The sequence below is a fragment of the Siphateles boraxobius genome, unplaced genomic scaffold (genome assembly GCF_051911475.1).
Source record: "Siphateles boraxobius isolate OS27281-9 unplaced genomic scaffold, OSU_SipBor_1 11, whole genome shotgun sequence".
Lineage (NCBI taxonomy): Eukaryota > Metazoa > Chordata > Actinopteri > Cypriniformes > Leuciscidae > Siphateles > Siphateles boraxobius.
Genome location: NW_027508711.1, coordinates 376045 through 394265, shown reverse-complemented (window position 1 = coordinate 394265; position 18221 = coordinate 376045). Strand labels below are relative to the sequence as shown.

The 18221-nt window shown below is 42.7% G+C and overlaps 1 long non-coding RNA gene across 1 annotated transcript; it reads right to left on the bottom strand.

The window, feature by feature from the left end:
- Positions 1-1120: 1120 nt before the first annotated feature.
- On the bottom strand, positions 1121-12472 carry LOC143757117 (uncharacterized). Its single transcript, XR_013210416.1, has 3 exons — positions 12244-12472; positions 1651-1754; positions 1121-1190 (listed from the first exon to the last, which is right to left on the bottom strand). It is a non-coding gene; the product is annotated as an uncharacterized LOC143757117 (long non-coding RNA).
- Between the last annotated feature and the right edge of the window lie 5749 nt (positions 12473-18221).

Below are 18221 nucleotides of genomic sequence, written 5' to 3'. Positions count from 1 at the left end.
AAAATCAACTCTGATCTGCATCAAAAATAAACAGAGTTTTAACAAGAGAGAGGTCTGAGATTTAAATCATCCTGGTAATATTACAATAATCTTTGTTATAGCATGCGTTTGCATTACATAATACAAACAATTGCATCGTGATTATATAAAGGATCAGACTGTCTATTCTTTTTCCCTGTAGTCTTGGACTTTATACTTGCCTGCATCGCTGTTGATATTGTTTAGAAAAATGCTGCCATTTTACTTCAATTATTTGATCTGTTTCTTTTCTCCTATTTTTTAAAAGTACAATTTATTTCTTCTGTTGTAAAACTTTGTATACCTTTAACCAGAGGTGAAACTTCAGAGTATATAAAAACTTGGATGTTTCGGAGGAAAAACATAACATTTCAACTAGTCTGAACCTCAGACGGCACACGTGCAAACAGCTCAGACTGTCCAATGCATTTTGCACACAAAACTAGAAAATACTAATGAAAAAAATTATATCACATGCTCCTATCAGAATGCACAGGTATTATCAGTCAGTCCGATAACAAAATTGTGTCTGTATAAAAGTGTTTGGCAGGTTAGGTATATTAAGTTTAGTAGTACAAGAGATTAATCTCTTATTTTAATCACACCCCGTCAATAAATAAAACCTTCAGAGAATATCATGTAACAACAAAATAAACTCTAATTGGTCAATATCAGGGTGATTCTAAGACAGAATAAAACACAATGTGGAATAGAGGCCAAGTCCAAATGAGACTGCATTGAAACTAAACTTTGGTAGACCACCAGAATAATTTGAATGCTTACCGGAAGCAAAGCACACAAACATTATTTATCACCATTATAATCAGAGGAGCTGTATATTTATAATAATATTCAATGCTGGTCACGTCTCTCCCTATCGGAACAATTCAATTCTCATTATAAGTATAGAGACAAAATCAGGAGACATGGAGAAAGAACTTGTTTAAGAGAGAGAGGCCACTGTGTGATATCTTGGGCTGTAGAGCCACTTAGCAGACAGAGAGGGAATAGCAGAGGCTAAATCAGAAGAAACATGGAGGTGATCATAAAATCATAGTTTTTGGACCCCAGCTCTTAGATGTAATTTCATTGTTTATACTGTATTAAGCAGTTTGTTGCTCTTTTTAAGAAAAAGTGCTCCCAAGTACATTTCTCTTCATCTGTCAGGATAGCTATCAGGATAGAAAAAAAGAGAATCATTGTTTGATTATCGCCAAACCATATCAGATACATCAAACAATCTGTCAATGTAAAGTCCAGGGCTGGTCCTCTCTCCTTGCACTATCGTCACTCCTCCTTATATCCTTCAGGAGCTCTTCTGTGAGACTCGAGACCGGTGTGGTGGTCACTTTTACTATGGATCCTTCTTTTGATATTATTCCAGACAGCAGGCCCAGATCCGGTCCACATCTGGTACGTGTGGGTTCCACGTGTACCAGATGTGGGCCGGATCTGGGCTGACACTATGTTGCTGTCTGGGATCATTCTGCATAAACATGGTGCTGTTTTGTGCTACGGTCATGAATGATTCCTAAAATCATGTCTGCTATTGAGGAGAGGTGTGCTATAACTTTTCGAAGTGATCAGACTTATGGTTCTAATAAAATGGGGGAACATATCTCATAGTCTTACACTGAAAAGAGGCCACTCAGACATCTAGGGATCAGAACACAGCAGGAGCCTTCAACAAGTGGGCCGTAGTGATGCTGCAGGGAATCCGCTATTCATTTTTATATCTTAAATTTTGGGAAGAAATTAAATAAATTAAAATAATAAGTTATAATAAGTTCAAAAGGGGTCAACCCTTCAACCCCAACCACAAACATTTGAATGGTGGTTTACATAAACTGAACTCCTTATACAGTATGGGCAATATGGCTTGGTGTGTCAATACATTACTTATTTTTATATACTCTTTATGTGTAGTGGTTATGAGGTCTTGATTACTGAGCATCGGGCTGACAATCATTTTAGCAATCAAGGCCCAACCACCATTTGGCATTTACTGATCTCAGTCAGTACCTCACCTCGAGGCACCTCAACTACGTTTCTGACCTGGTTTGCTTACAAATCAAGCGCTGACTCAACCAGATGAGTCAGACTGTGCAACAGCAGAGTGTATTTATTTGTGACTGCTGCTGCGCTGCAGGGGCGATGCAGAGAGGTTGAGAACGTGGGCGTTGTTTGTGCGTATTTGTTTATTATTCGTAATCACTCTGTCTCACGGAGTCGTTCATGGGCTCCGTACTCCACGAGGGCCTGTACTACTGGTCAGGAGAGGACGTGACCCTGACAGCACTCTCTAAATTAGGAATCAATAGGATCGCATTAACAATCAGCCGGACAATGGAAAATGAAGTCTTGCAGTGTAGATTCGTTTTACTGCCTACATGATCAATCGCAAAGGAAAAGAGATTACAGGAATAGTAAAATTCAGTTATTCGCTCACTCTCGTGTCATTCCAAACCCATGTGACTTTCTTTCTTCTGTGAAATACAAATGAGAAAGCTTAGGTGAATATATTTTAAATATAATGAAAGTGAACGAGGACTTAGAAGTTTAAGCTCCGAATTTACCAAAAACAAATGATAAAAGTAGTTTTAAAGCACGACTTGTTCGGTAAAATCATCTAAAGCCACATATGATAGATTTATGTAATGAACAAAAAAATGTATTCTCAAAGATTCTTGGAATTAGCAGTTTAAAACTTTTCGGAAAAATTCTTATATTAGAATAGAACTACATGTTGTTTAGGTAGCAACGTTCTGAAACACCAATGTCCTTAGTAACATCCTTAAAGGTAAAATGACTGTAAAACTATTATTTAAACAACTTTACAGTTCAAATACTAGTTTTGAAAAAAATAAAACATTTTATAAAATGATAGCCTAAACCTCACATTTGTACAGTGTGTTATATATATGGTCTGAACAAAAAAAGAAGACGGGCCAAGAGGTGATGAGTTTGCAGGTTTGATCTTGACTTCTGCCATAAATTTCTTTGTATTTTCATGAGAAAAGTAACAAATCCTGAACGAATTATAATTTTTTTTGGGGGGGGGGGGGGGGGGGTTCCTGTGGTCACCTTTAAATGTTAGTCAGTATTTCTGTGCTAAAAACAGTCGTAATTTCAAATTTTGATCCCTTTTAAACACTATTAGCATCAGACTGCACAGTACTCAATAAAACTTGGAGACGGATCTGCAGTAACCACAAAGCCATGAGAACAATCTCTACTGATGGCTCTGAAATCCATTAACTGCTGCCTTTTCATCCAGAGAGGAAGTTAAGATGGTGCTTTAAATAAAATATATATCCCATTCTTCAACAACTAGTTAAGTAAATTTATACAGAGGCCCAAAGGCTTCTGCGATTTGTAATGCAAAGTCTATTTAAGGCTGAAATGCATGGTCTCGCTGCGGACGCCATTAACAGATTCCCAAGCCGTTTGAACAGCAGCTGATGTGTATGTATAGATGGGACTCAAGCAGATAACTCTCGTTTACTGTCCAGCCCACACTATTACAGGGCTGCGTGGGGAACGCACCCGAGGACGAGAAAGAATGTCAAATCAATATATAGGAGAATAATATGTCTAAGGGAGGAGATGAGTACAGAATGGCATTTCATTACAGATCGATGCGAGAGTGCTTTTCATTGCCTTGATGCTATAGAACATCCCACTGGGTCCACAGAACCAGACCGGCTCCTTTCCGCCACACTGGATGAAGAATGCATTGATGCTATGGACAGACTTGTGGGAATGAAAACCCACTTGTCCTTAAAAAAATATGCGAATTAATGTTCTAAAGTGAAGTGAAATTCAAGTAGGGAGTAGTGAACACTGTGTAGGGACCCTGTCAATCAAAATGCAGCTCATGGTTGCTCTCTCCTAATGAGCTGATGGTGTTAAATCGGGTTGAGGTCAGAACCCAACGTCAGACTGACGTCAACATCCAACATCGGACAGACGTTGCATTTTGGTTGAAAATCAAATTTGGGTTGACGTCAGAACCCAACGTCAAACTGATGTTGGCTTCTGACATCAACCCAGTTTTCATTTTCAACCAAAAACCTCCAACGATAGATAGATGTTGCATTACAATCATATTAAAACTGGCCATTACATCATTTGTCCTGTGGATACAAATGGAAGAGGATTTAAATGTTCAAATAATTAATTATACATAACACATTATAAACTAGTTGAAATAATTTGTTAGGTTCGTCATATCTAATGCAGATGTCACACTGGTTCTACTGTGGTGCTAGATGGAAAGTCATGGGCTCACCCAAACTGCCAAATTTTTATCTTCTAGCAACACAACTGATATCACACAATTTTAAAATCTAAAACATTCCTCGTGTTGATGCTAATGGGCAGTAAGGATGTGAACATTTAGAACATCTTTTAACATTTACTTGGGTCGGTTGTGAGTATACAGTACACAAAACAAGAAATAAGAATAAAACAAACAAACAACAACTGACTGAGAAATATATATGACTATTAGATGGCATGGCACCAAAAGCAATGTTTTGGGAGCACACTACAAATTCAGTGATATCACCAGTCTGTAATAATTTTGCAGAAAGTTGGCAACATCAGCACATATTTGCAAACAGGACATTAACATAGAATTGTCCTGTATTAAAGGCATCAGAATTGCATTCCACATTAAATCAACATGAGCGTGGTTTGTCCCAAATTGTAGCTTTTTTCACAACTGAAAATTATTTATTGAAGTTAAATTGAGCTTGAAATAATTTATTGGTTCATTTATTGAATTTCAATCAAGTCTACGTTTGAAAGATGCTGAATTTTTTTTTACTTTAAAACACAACTTAAACCAACAAAAATATGAGCATCTAATAATGTTAGAATTTCATGTGGTGTGGATGTTAACATTATGAGATTTAGCAGACGTTGGGTTTTGGTAATCATACACTGTAAAAAAGAAAAGGTTGTCTATCTAAAACCGTACAATTAAAAGTAAAATATCTTTATTCAAAATAAAATGAAAAAAAATATAAAAAATTTTAGTTGGCTAGATGTTGGATTTTGCTTAGTTAATACCACAACCATAAACCAAAAAAAGAATAACGTCTAATGATGTTAGAATATTACGTTGTGTGGACGTCACCAACATGACATCAAAGAGACGTTGGCTTTTGGTAACTTTATAACACAACCTAAAAAAAAAAAAACATCACCGTCTGCTGCTGTCGGTATTGGACGTCAAATTAACAATCGCCATTAGTCGTTGAACTAACCAAAATGTAACCAAATATCAACTTCTTATTACATGGTTTGCCTGCTGGGTTGCTTTAACTACACGCTCAGGTCCTCGTGCCTTCTCAACCCCTGCCAAGCCTCTCTTTCTCCCACCCCATACCCTCCAGGCAATGGAATGGTCCACAGTTATGAAGCTTCCTCCTTTACCAGTCTCTCTCATCGCTCTGGCCTGGTACAATGAGAACGACTGATAAGAGTTTTCATTATCTGGCCCCTCTCTTGGGACTCTCCCCACTCTATCTCTCCGTCTCTATCAGTCTCAAAGGGCATTTTTAAATAGGGAGACAGTCCAGTTGATGGCTATGGCATCTTTTTGTCTTTTGATTTCCCACTCTCTTCATCCCCAATCCCCCCCCCCCCCCCCAAACAATCACAGCAAGAGGGCATGGGAGGCCTCTACAGTCCATTGCTTGCTCTCCCTCATTCTCTTTCTAATTTTCATCCTGCTTTTCCTTTCCATTTTCCACAATGCGTGCGAGGGTGATAACTGCACGCAAAATGGACAACTCCCCTGTTTCTGCTCCTTTGAAATTCACTCCATTGTCTGGGCCGTGGAGTTATAAAGCCAAAGCAAAGGCAGCCTCTCTTATCTCGCTCTCTCAGTGAAAGGGACTTTCCTTCATCGCCACGGTTGTTGCGCATGTTTGCTGTGCGTGCGATGCTACGTGAGGATAATAGCCTCAGACAATGTCTCTCTATTCAAAAGACTGTTCGGACCATGCTCCACATCTCCCGCTTTGAAACGGCCTGTCCTCGCTCTAAGATCAAACAGACAATCAATCATGGCCAACCTTATTGCATGCATTTTGTCTAATCAAGATAATAATAGGAGGCTTGTTTCTGAGAAGTTTACTGAATTCGATAATGACAGCAGGCGAGTTGGCTCAGGAATGTGAAGGCAGCATCTGCTGTCAGTTTAGTTGGCCTTTTTGTCATGGATGTGACAAAAATAGAGTCTTCTGCCATGAAATGCTTCTCGAAAATTTGCATAATTGGAAAAAAATGTCAAGAAGGTTGTGCAATACAGTACATGGGCAATCCAGTGACCACCTACTTTTAGGAGTATTTTTCAAATAAATTTTCTCCATAGGATATTTAAAAATCTGTTCATTGAACCAATGAACAAAACCAACCGGTTGTAAGATTAATCATAACAAATTTGAAATAAACATTACATAAAAAGTAGAAAAAAGACAAAGGTACAAGACTATGAATCAATTTATTAAGAAATGAAATACTCATGCAATCATCATCTAGCCTGGCAAGCCAGACCCACATCAAGATGTTAGGTCTGGGAACTCACCATTGGCATGCCTCAATCCGAGGGGCGGGGTAAACGGTTGTCTTTCAAATTCCCTCTGCACGCAATTGGATAGCGCTACAACCAACCAGAGCACGAGCGGTAGTGGCTGAGTGAGTCCCATGCGTTTTCCCACCAGCAGAGCTAGTTGATATATTAAACTTTTGCCGTATCCGGTCGGCAAAAGTCTGAACACATCTTCCTTTTTTAAGAATGACTTAAGTGCCGTTCTTTGTTCTTTTCTCAAAGAAAAGCTTAACTCCAAGTCCTCCAGAGTCGCGGCCAAAGCCAATTTGAAAGACCGCTGTTCGCCAGCAGCAGCGGTCATCTTTTTTGTTTTCAATTAGCAGGGAATTCACGCGGAACCGTCACAACTCTGCCGTCATTATGTTAAGCCTGCCCACCAACTCTATACACAATGTGACTGGCCTGATTAGAGATTGTTTTTCCAGCTCAAAAGCCAACGGAGAGTTGCTAGCCTACAGGGGCTGCAAAATAAATTTTGCTGCCACTAGTGTGCGTCTAGATTTCACGGCCAATCATCATCATCAATCGGCTGCGAACAGGGTTGACAGTCGGTCACTTCTTATTTGAAATAAACAATCGTTATTTAAGTAATTTATAGTTTGCTAGTGGGACAGAAATGACATACAGTACTTCACCTTTATGTTTATTGTGAAGTATTTAAAGAAATATATTATTAGAAATAAATGATTATATATATAATAAATTATATATTAGTAGTAGTATAGTAGTAGTAGTAATATATGGAAAATTTAACAGATTATGTCATTCACAATCCTTTGCAGCGCGCAGCCACTACTGAACTCATGTTGTGGATCTTTCTTCAGCAAAGTCTGTTTCTGATGTTTTCTAAAACTGGAAATCACACTGACATGTGGCTCTTACAGAAGCATACTGCTCAACAACACTCATGGTAGTTCTGTCTTGAAAGGTTATGTTATCGTTAAAGTCAGTCTCTCTATGGAGAAAATCAATGAACGCAAACCAACCATAGAGTTCTATTGCATGATAATCGCAAAAGAGTATTCATCCATTAGTTCAATATAGATAGCAAAAAAAAAAAAGATTTGATTATGACTGGAATATCTGAAGTTCCAAGAAATCCCATTTTAGTATCCAAGTGTCTCTGTTTATTCTGGTACACTGGCTTTAATGGAATAACCAGTGATCCCTGAAAGAATGTTCTAGAATTCATCCGAAGCACAACAGCAAACAGTGAGAGATAACAACATATGTGGACTTCAAATGAGCTGAGCTCCGCTGGAGACGGTCATGTGTGCAACCTTCTGTCATTAATTTCATGTTTGAAAATGTCTCAGTGGCAAATGAGAGACGTCTTCAGCACCATCATTACATCCGGATATATGGAGGAGTGTCAGATTTTGTCATTTATTAGCATCTGAGCTGATTCCATCAGACAAATGTTATATAATGGAATCAGCTCTAAATTATTAGGCCTTCAATCGTTTTCAGAAAGCTGAGAGCATGAGGTGATTAAGAACAATTACTGAATACAGCACCGATCATGCAAACAAGAAGGTATGAGCCTGAGGAGACGTACTGTAGCGTGTGTGTGTGTGTGTGTGTGTGTGTGTGTGTGTGTGTGTGTGTGTGTGTGTGTGTGTGTCTGTGTGCGTTGGGGTGTGTGCGTGCGTGCGTGTGTGTGCGTGTGCGTGTGTGTGTGTGTGTGTGTGTGTGTGTGTGTGTGTGTGTGTGTGTGTGTGTGTGTGTGTGTGTGTGTGTGTGTGTGTGTGCGCATGTGGCACACAGTCTGTTATACTAATGAATCTCTGTGCTGATAGGTCTGGAGATGCAAGGTGACAGATCATAAATAATCATTTATGCCATTGTGTCTCTGTACTGCATAGCAGGCCACCAAGCACTGACACACAGCAACCAAGCACAACTGCTCCGCTAATGCCACCACACTAGAGAGAGAGAGATGAGGGGGAAAGATTGACTTAAAGTCACTGAATGAAAAGTAATATATTTTAAATATGCACTGTGTATTTTCTGCCCCACTTGAAGGATAAAATAGAGTGTTCGAAACAATCATTTTGTTAATTATTTTGTAATCATTTATAGCTCGCTATTGGGAGAGAAATGAATGCACACTTCACCTTTTTAAAAATTATATGACATATTTCATAGTTTCACCTTCACCTTTGCAAAGTGTATTGCATTTTAACAAATCAATGAATATCATATTTAATGTATTTATTTTTAAATAAATTCCAATACAGTATTTTCTACACGGTAAAAAGTCTACTCACTTGACAGAATATTTTAGATAATTTAGATTTTAATAATAATAATAATAATAATTATCTGTCACGGTTGAGGAATTCATTGACGCCCCCTTGCGCTGTGTGTGTGTGTATTTGTGAATGAATGTATGTGTGTGTGGGCGTGGTCGCGGATTATCCTCCGGGGTTATCAGCGACAGGTGTTGTGCATTACCACTGCTTATTTATACTCACCTCGTGCGTCTTGTGTTTGTCAGATCGTTGTTTTGTGGATGTTACCTGTTGTGTTCCTGTTTCTTCGGCTCCCTGTGGTTCCTGCCTTGTCTTTGTCTGGAGGTTCGCCGTTGCAGTTTATGTATTCACTCTTCACCAACACTGGGTTCATCACTTCACGCCTGACCATCGGATCGAGTTGTCCACGCAAGCCTTCGCTGCCTTGTCATCACCACCATCATCGGAGACTACCACCGCACTGAGAAGGATCTTGTGATCTTCTGGCTGACCGCATCCAAAACGAGATTTATGCCCTGGACCTGCCAGAGAAGCTCGACGACCTGATCGAACTGGCCTTAAGAGTGGATGCACGCCTGCATCGGTTGGAACTACACACTCGTACGGCACCTACACAGAGGAGCTTTGGGGTCGCCCCACTCAACGTTCGTGATGCGGTCAGCCCCGTCGGCAATCACGAGCCCATGCAGGTGGGCTCTCGAGCCCGCACGAGCCCGGCTCTCCCGGGAGGAGAGAGAGAGAGGAGGAGGTCCCTAGGATTGTGTCTCTACTGTGGCGGGGCTGGACATTTTCTCAATAATTGCCCAGTGAAAGAGCGTGCCCGGCAGTGAGGAAGAGGATCCTGTCGGGCGGGGTCTCCATCCAGAAAACCTCTTCCACCCTCCTCCCGGTGAGATTGCAGTGGGCAACTCGGTCACATCACTGCCAAGCTCTTCTCGACTCCGGCGCAGAAGGTAACTTTATGGACTGGTCACTTGCACAACAGCTTCAGATACCCACCATACCACTCACTAACAAGATCGCAGTCAACGCACTCAATGGTCAACAGTTACCTACAGTATCTCACACCACCAGTCAGATAACACTCATCACATCCGGCAATCATTCTGAAGAACTGTCATTTCTCCTCATGGACTCCTCTCAGGTTCCTATTGTCCTCGGTCACCCCTGGCTGGTGCAGCATAATCCCAGGGTGGACTGGGGACATAACTCTGTTTCTGCCTGGAGCACGGAGTGTTATGCATCTTGTTTAGTGTCTGCTGGTTCGTCTCTGTCTTGTTCTGTCTTGCAGGAGGAGTCGGTGAATTTGTCAAACGTGCCCGCTGAGTACCTCGATCTGAAGGAATTGTTCAGTAAGTCCAGAGCTGCTTCTCTTCCTCCGCATCGTCCCTATGACTGTGCTATAGATCTACTGCCAGGTACGTCTCCGCCCAAGGGCAAGCTTTACTCTCTGTCTGTTCCCGAGAGGGAGGCCATAGAGAAATATATTTCTGATTCTCTGGCATCCAAATTCATGGGCTTTTTGTCAAGGCGGAGAAATGCGCTTTTCATGCAAAGTCTGTCCCTTTCCTAGGTTACGTCATTTCATCTGAGGGAGTACGTATGGATCCTACAGAGGATTCTGGGGTTTGCCAATTTTTACCGACGTTTCATTCGTAATTACAGCCAACTAGCCGCGCCTCTGACTGCCTTGACCTCCCCCAGAAGGACGTTCAGGTTGTCCGAAACAGCCGAAGCTGTATTCGCCAACCTGAAGAGCCGCTTCGTTTTGGCTCCCATTCTTACTACCCCTGATCTGTCACGTCAGTTCGTGGTGGAGGTCGATGTGTCAGAGGTGGGGGTAGGAGCAGTGCTCTCGCAGCGCTCTTCTCCAGACGACGAGATGCATCCTTGCACGTTCTTTTCTCATCGCTTATCGCCTAACGAACGTAACTATGACATTGGTAACAGAGAATTGTTGGCAGTCAAGTTAGCATTTGTGCCGGAGGGATTACGGTCCGATGTTATTCAGTGGGGTCATTGTTCCCAGGAGTAAACCGAACTAGATTTCTAGTTAAGCAACGATTCTGGTGGCCATCTATGGCTTGCGACATTTGAGATTTTGTTTTGGCCTGCTTGATCTGTGCAAATGGTAAGACTTCCAATCGACCCTCAGATGGGCTTCTTCAACCGCTGTCTGTCCCTTCGAGACCCATATAGCGCTAGATTTTGTTACTGCCCTCCCGCCCTCCCAAGGCAATACGGTTGTTTTAACCGTAGTGGACCGGTTCTCGAAGGCGACTCATTTTATTCCCTTGCCCAAATTGCCTTCAGCCAAGGAAACAGCGGTGACTGTCATCGATCACGTCTTTCGGTTACATGGCCTCCCGATGGACGTGGTCTCTGACAGGAGATCTCAATTTGTCTCCAAATTTTGGCAAGAATTTTGTAAATTACTGGGAGCCACTGTCAGTCTATCTTCGGGTTACCACCCCCAGAGCAAGGGGCAGACCGAGAGAGCAAACCAAGATTTGGAGAGAATGTTGCGATGTGTTGCCACCGAGAATCCTTCCTCTTGGTGTCAACAACTCTCAATGGTGGAGTACGCACACAACTCGTTACCGGTGTCTTCCACGGGCCTATCTCCGTTTGAGGTTAGCTTAGGGTACCAGCCACCTATTTTTCCTAGTCTGGAATCCGAAGTCGCGGTCCCCTCCACTCACGCTTTTGTCCAGAGGCATCACCGTACATGGACCAGAGCCCGTGAGACTCTGCTCCAAGTAAGGGCGCGCACCAAGGTTAAGCCCGATCGCCACCGGTCAAGACCACCCGTGTATGTCGTCGGTTCCAAAGTGTGGCTTTCTACTAAGAACATTCCACTCCGCTCCGTTTCTAATAAGCTAGCTCCCAAATTTATTGGCCCATTTCCTGTCACCAAGATCATTAATCCGGTGACAGTTCACCTCAAACTCCATCCTGCGTAGAGAAGAATTCATCCCGTGTTCCATGTTTCCAAATTGAAACCCATATTTTATTCACCCATTAATCCGCCAGCCCCGGTTCCCCCACCACCGCGACTCGTAGATGGGGAACCCACGTATTCGGTAAATCGAATTCTGGACTCGAGAAAGAGGGGACGCGGATTTCAGTATCTGGTGGACTGGGAGGGTTACGGTCCGGAGGAGAGAAGTTGGGTTCCTGCTAGGGACATTCTGGATCAGTCCCTTATTGATGATTACTGTCAACAGGTAGGTTCCTCTGGGAGCTCCAGGAGACGCTCCTAGGGGAAGAGGTACTGTACTGACAGGGTTGATCTTGGTGCTATTGTCCCCTCTATCCATTCGTTACATTATCTCATCATTTACTCACCCTCATGTCAGTCCAAATCCACATGACTGTCTTTCTTCTGTGGAACAAAGAGGGAGATGTTTATCACACTGTTCACGGTGTTTTTTTACATAGAGTGCACATAGATGGAGACTAATGGATGTAAGGTTTCAAAAAGTATGAAAATTAGTCCATGTGACTTGTGCACTATATTGCAAGTCTTCTGGAGCCTTATGATGAGTTATTCACTGAAAATCTTTTTCTTTTTAACTATTGCATCCCTCATGAAAAATTACAATGTTCCTCATTTGTAAGTCACTTATTTCACTGAATAAAAAGTCGCTGCCTTAAATTTCTAAGTACAATCAACTTGGCTGTATAAGTCATTTCAACTTAAATTGAAAAAAAAAAGTTGAAAAAAGTTCAACTTAAAGTTGAAAATTGAATCTTATTTTGATGAGTTAAAGTAATGTAAAAACATATGGTGTCATGACTTATTGATCATAAAATGTTTGTAAAGTATAAATATGTGTATAACTGCACTGATAAATAAATAAATAAATGTGAATGACTGAAAGACTGGATATTATTTAGCATAAAAGTTATTCCATCACACCAGTCTCATGCTAATACTGCGTAATGTTTTAGTGTCATGGTGAAAGTGATTATTATTTTATATCCCCATTTGTTTCTTATGTCATAGTTGGACTTAATTTTTATTTTAAACTTTATCTTACCATTACCTTGTTTTAATTTTAAAAGGGGTATAAAGGGGCTTCCATATGAAACAGTGTGATAACTGCATATTTTACACATTTATTCACAGAGCTGCACACTTGCACACTGAGCTTCTTGCTGTAATGCTTTTGAAGCATATACTCACTGAGGGATGAGTCGAAATGAGTGTATGTGGTAATTGACAGCAGGACTTGGATACCGTCCAGAGACATAAAGTTTAAAAGAACTCAACATATTCCTTTAATCTGAGGTGAGACGACAAAAACTGTGAGAGATGTTAATACACAGCACAGCAGAAGAGCGAGATCTTTAAAGATGTTCTCTCCAAATCGCAAAATTATTCTACAGGTTGAAAAGCATCAGGCAGAACATCTGCGAGAGAGAATGAGTTATAAAAAAACAAAGCAGATGAGGATGAAAAAAGAAAATGGCACCATAAAAGGCAGCTAAAAAAGAGACGTAATGAGAGGTAAAAGAAAATCAAAGGCCTCTGTATTGTAATGTAGGTTATTTACACTATAATCAATAGTTGACATCCTATTAACGTTTAATGTGAACCTCCGGTAGATGGCAGAAATTGGAGAGAGCACAGAGGATTCCCAGCGCTCGATCATTAAGCAGTGATGTGCTTCTCACTACTAGAATTATTAATTAAAAAAGGGGAATAGATTTAAATGCTAGTTTCTATCCCGCAGTTTATAAAAGTGTAGGGGCCGATTTCTCAGAGGAGACACAAAATTTAGGATTAGAAATTAATTAACAGTACAAATATAAAACTAAATAAATATTACAACAGCAAAAAAAGGCTATCTTCCTCCATGTTACTGTGACAGACCACCTTTTATGTTATTTGGTCCCACCCACTTTATATTAGGTGTCTTTAACTACTACTTAAAGTGGATCAGAATATTTAAATAAGATGAAATGATATTCAACATTTTGTTACAGGATTTTCTACATTTGAAGGAAAAGGTCAGTATTAGCTAAGCTAATGGCACAGCTTACCCCCAGACTATCTTTTACACTTGCAAAAATGAACAAAAATGCTCCCTTTTAGCAATTTACAGCTATAGTCTTTATCCAAATGGTCCTGGAAAATTTGCTTTGGCATACAATTAATTCTTCCTGTCATGTAGAAAATTTCCTCTGACATGCAAAAACAGTTTTAGCATTAAAAAAAAAGTTTTTACTCAATCACAGGCAGCTGTAAATGATGGGAATCTATGGTGACATGACAAAAAATCTGCACAGTTTGCTAGATTTAGGGGAGGTGGCACATCTTACCCCACTCCCCTTTGTCTTTTTATTTTTCCTTCTGTCTCGGGAATAAATCGCAATCTAGTTCTGGGAGAGACGCCGCAGTATGATTCATTCGTAAACCGGATCACTACAAAGAGACTTTAAATGAGAAGAGTCACATATGAAAGAGAATCATAAAATTAAATGCAGTCAGGAATCATGAATATATTATGACGAGAGTCACAGAGTCTGTATTTGGAAAGCCAAGTTTTTTCAATAGATCTCCTATCTCCCTCATCTCCATTCTCCTTCATTTATTTTGAAAACTAAGCACCATCATTCTCCTGCATTAATACGTTTCCGTTGTTCTCTTTCACTTTTCACTTCCTCTCCAAGTCAAGTGAATAAGGGGGGAAAGGGGTTCAGAGCAGAAGAAACATACTTTAATTTATAGCTTCCGCCACAGTGGTGGAACACGCCTGACTACAGCGCTCACTGGCGTTTATGATGTATAAAATTAAATTACACAGGAACACCAGCACACACAAAACCCAACACACCTTCTTTCTGTCTTCACTTCGATACCTTTAAAAAGGTGTCTTATTATTGCAATGGATTATTAGAGTCTTCTCTCACTCTCTCACATACACACACACACACACATTCACTAACCATGGATGTTCATACAGAAATCAATATTCATTACCAAGTCTTACTTATTTCAACAAATTTGATGTGCGTTGTAGACCTATCTGAGGACAGGTATAAAAAGCTGCCATATAGTGTAGGCCTACAGTGTTTATTAAGCTTTGATTATAAGGTGACTAATGAAAATGGAACGCATATAAAGTTGGTTAAAAGACCAAACAACTGGATGACTTAAAACTACACAATGCCAAAACGTCCTTCCACACAGTCCAGCAACAGTTTTCAATATCTTTCAGGGTTTTTTTTTTTTACTCGCTACTATATCTATGAGACCTTCTGGCAGGGATCTCAAACCACAATCTAATAAAAAGAACCATGATGGATCGTAAATATTTTTGATTGGGTGACTACAGGACAGGGAAGCCCCACAGGTCTCCGAGACTCAGCACCAAGTAATATAGCAAAACATCAATTGACAGCTCGTATTGATGGGAATGTTTGCACACATCAAGCCTGAGCTGTGATTAGAGAAAGACTGAAAAGCAAGATCCTATCTTCAGTATTCTGTTATTTTATTAGGGCTGACAAAATATTAACTTATTTAGCACAGTAAATGCGTTTACTTTATTTGACATACGAAGATATTGCAATTTTGTTGAGAGACATATTTTATATTACATCTAACATTTATATACATATATCGAACATAAAATGAAGCTAACATTAAAGTTAGCTAATTTACATTTGGTCTAAAACTAGCAAGTAATAAAAAAACTCTTTATACAATATTCAGTTTGACCTCGCTTGACGATTAGGGCTAGGGTAACCTAACCCTAAAGGTTTAGCACCTCCTTTTTTTTTTTTCTTTTTTTTTTTGAAAAATAGAAATGTATTGCATTTTTTTAAGAGTACAATGCACTATTTTGTACTCATTTCATGGAACACCGTTGTTTCGTTCTGTTCCCTTTCAGTCGATAACGTCGGACGTAGTCGACGCCGACTGAAATGGGATCTCGCTAGAGAGCCTGTCTTCTTCGAGTACTATTGAACGAGCCAATGTAATTGGCGTGCGTGATTCGCATCACACACTCCGCCCCCGCGGCGCGGGTATAAATACGGAAGTGGATGCACGCACTAGTTGCCTTTCGCTTCGGAGCCGATCGTTTGATGTCTCTGAGAGTGCTGTTGTCTACAACGAGCGAGTGTGTCGGTGTTCTTCAGGAAGACTCTCCCAGTGCTGGTGTTCTACAGCGCGAGTGCAGCGGTGATCGCGAGCTTTGAGCTCTCAACTGCTGTTTTAACAGCAACAAATCTCTAAATGTTTGTGTGTGTTGATGGCTGGTTAGAGGGCGGAAAAGTGAGTGCTTCACTGTTTCAGTTCTCTGTTCAGTGTTGCCGCGGTCATTCCCCTGTGTGCTCCGGCACTGGTGACGGTCCTATTTTCTGAAAGAGCAACACGGGTGCGTTTGCGTCTTTTTCAAGATGTCATTCCGCCCGTGCGTTTCTGGGTGCGGTCGTTCCCTGTCTCTCTCTGATGGTCACAACTGTTGTGTCACGTGTTTGGCTTACAGCACGCTGAGACAGCTTTTGTGGACAGCTCATGTTTTCTCTGTGGGAACATGACTGTCGCAGTGTTGAGGGCGAGACTCGCCTTCGTTCGCGGAGAGCGACTCCCCATTACCATGCCCCACCCTCGGGTGCTGTGTGGGATGGGTGACCGGAGGATAGTGTTGGATGTCCCGCCCGGTAACCATTCCCTGTGGGCTCCTCACTCCTCCCTTCCACTGCAACCACTGGGGCCTCCTGTGTTGTCTGCTGGTCCATCTGTAATGGGTGGGCCAGCGGTTTCACTCGGGGCTCCCCTGGAGGACAGGACGCCGATTGCAGCATCGGAGGGTGAGCTGACTTCTAGAGATGATGACTCGGCGGCATTGTCTCCCTCCGGGAGTTCAATGTTGCCCGAGCCGGATCCAGAATTATCAGCTATGCTGAAACGGGCCGCCGAGGCTGCCGGGCTCGAGTGGAACCTCCACCGTGTCCCGTTCAGTCTCGGTTGGAATCTGGAGTTTGGTATCTTGGGGCGGGCCGCGCTGGTTCTCAGCTCGCCGCCCCAGTGCCTTTCTTTCCCGAAATGCATGGAGAGCTTATCAGGTGGTGAACAGCATCTTTCTCTGCCAGAAACTGCCTGAATAGCTTTTCTCCCTCATTACCCTTGATGGAGGAACGGTGAAGGGTTGCGAGGTGTCCCTCCATTGGAGCGGTCTGTCGACACAGGTGCACCTGTGTCCGGCGGCCGCTGCCTTTTGGGGGGATCCTCGTCTCCCCCCTAAGGCCTGTGAGTTTCGTCTGTTCCGACGGACAGAGCTTACAAAGCCTGTGGGCAAGCCCCTTCCTCTTGCGTGCCATGGCGTTGCTGCAGGCTAGGGCACCCATGGCATGCACGAGGGTAATCCAGACCGTGCGCTCATAGTTGAGCACCGCACTGCGTCCGACCTCACCCTCCGGGGTACGGGTGTCGTAGCGTGCGTGATCGGTCTGGCGATGTCCACCTTGGTGGTCCAGTAGCGCCTTCGTTGGCTCAGCCTGGTTGGTATGGCGGATGCGGACAAGGTTCGGTTCCTGGTCTCCCCAATTTCCCAGGTTGGGCTGGTCGGCGACGCGGTGGAGAACTGCATCAAACAGTTCTCTGCCGCTCAAGCGCAGACGGAGGTCATCCGGCACATCCTGCCCCGGTGGCCAGCTGCTGCCTCCACCCGCCGCCGGTGGCAGCTCCTCCGCCTGCTCGTCGCCGTGGGCGTTCTCCGGCCGCCGCTCCTGCTGGCCCTCCGCAGCAGCCTCCACCCAGGCCTCAGCATGGAGCCGACCGCAGTAGAGATGCCCAGCCCGCTCCAGGCGCTGCCAAGCCAGGTGGCAAGCGACAGCGAAAGCATTCCGGAGCGGGCCGCCCAGGAATGGATGAGATGCTCTTGGAGTGGCACGATCACTCCCTCCCCCCGGGTGAGGGCCGGGTGGAGCCTTTGTTTGTGTGTGTGTCTGTTCCGCCGCTGGCTCCCTAAAAAAAAAAAAAAAAAAAAAGCGGAGCAGCGGTACCCACACTTCAAAGAGAGAGCAATTTCATCTGTTCCTGGGTCCCAAGAGGGCCAGTCTGGCGGGTGTGACCCTGTATAGCCTTACACCCCTCAGCTCCCCCTTGGTCGCCAGCGGGCAGCTTGGTGCGTTCGAGGACCCGGTCATCCGCCTTCTCACGCGCCCCCTGCCGCTTTTGGAGACAGGTAAGTGTTGCACAGCACACTAACACCACTCTCTCTACTTTGCTGCCCCACCTCAGGCTCGGCTACCCCGCTCAAGTCAGTGATAGTCATCACATTAGGTGTTGGGCAGACGTGCTCCTGAAA